Raw genomic sequence first — 1,569 nt, forward strand, 5'->3', positions numbered from 1 at the left:
CTTAGATTTGTTAGCTGTTTTCACACCGTTTCATATTCAGCATTGGAAGCATTCATTCACAGGTATTTCAGATGAGCCAGTCAGCCTTTTAGCTCCAGGTCTTTGGACTGTGGGAGGACAACTGATCACCTGGAGGAAACCCAGCTGGCAGGTTCCAACCCAGAAAGGTGACTAAGTACTGCACCACCCTGCTCTGTTTCATTTATAACAGATTAACCCTGCTCCATGTGTCGCAACAAAACAACCAAAACCCAACCTGGGCCCATTCACAGAGGAGACGTGTAAGAACTGCTTATACTCATATCACAAATGGCGCCAGGATGTAGTTACATAAATGAAACAGGATGCTGCTGAAGATTTGCTAGTCTGTCATGTGCTGATACACGGGTTTCTTTCCATTACTGACGTAGGACCATACAGCTGTACCCCCGTGAACATCACCTTTAGGTCAGGTAGTGGAATATAAATCCTACAACTGCAACATTAATTGTACTCTCGTTATAAAAACAAGATCAAGTCAACTTTGACCTTAACATTTCTTAGTTATAGCTTATAGCTGCTAACTTAAAATTTAAGCCCTTTACCCACTATTTTTAGTGACTGGCTCCAACTTTTTTGAAAAAAATTATTTGCCTTGAGCTATCCCTCGTTTCTTTGGATTTTGCTTCTAAAGAGCCAGACTTTCTTACAACTTTTTAAAGTAGTCTTAAGTAATGGTTCTCCAGGCTTTCTGAAGGTCTTTCTTTCAAAACTGACTACTTTTTCACTCATATTCAAGCCATATCTTGTATCTGATAAGTGTTAGAAGTACTTGCCCTAAAAAAAAATAAGTTCCAAATTACACAAGAACTAACTGAAAATCAGTGACAACAGGTCTGATGGAGCGAGTCGTCATGTATGGAGCACGGTGGAGGCTCTGTCACGGTTTGGCACTGAGTTTCAGCCAGTGTTGAGGATCTTATAAAAACCGATGAAAAATTAAAAACTACTGTCATATTTTGATCCACCATGCAATACCAGCTTGCTAGAACAGAATAGCTTTCATATACTGTGTTTCCATGCACGTTTCAGTAAATCACCTCATGTATTTCCTATTTTTCTTGCAAAATATAAAAGGAATGAGGGGTGACTCAAGACTTTTGAACAGCACTGTAGATAATATTTTAATTTGACCTTGAGTAGCCTACACAATACTCCTAACTTCAAACCCATTCAGGACCGCTTTAATAAACTGGAACACACACTCTGAGTAAGACCTTATCTAAACACCCGGACACAAGTAATGCTCCTGTGGCAGAATGGGAGCATATCCCTGCAGGAATCCAACATCTTTTAAGCGTTTATCTGCAGTCACTTCCCACCAATATTTGGCAGGAAGATATACTGTATAAATAAAAACGTAAACGACAGAACGAACAAAGAGCGATGAAGTTTGTCCTCTAGAGCAACTCCGCAGTGATAAACATCTAAAAGAAGCCAGTGAAACTGTAATAAAGTCGCCGCGTGAAACAGTCAAAAACAGACATTATTTATTCATGCAGTAAGAAACACAAAGCAGGCAGCAGCGCA

This window comes from Simochromis diagramma, unplaced genomic scaffold, assembly GCF_900408965.1.
Source record: "Simochromis diagramma unplaced genomic scaffold, fSimDia1.1 OVJJ01000343.1, whole genome shotgun sequence".
Lineage (NCBI taxonomy): Eukaryota > Metazoa > Chordata > Actinopteri > Cichliformes > Cichlidae > Simochromis > Simochromis diagramma.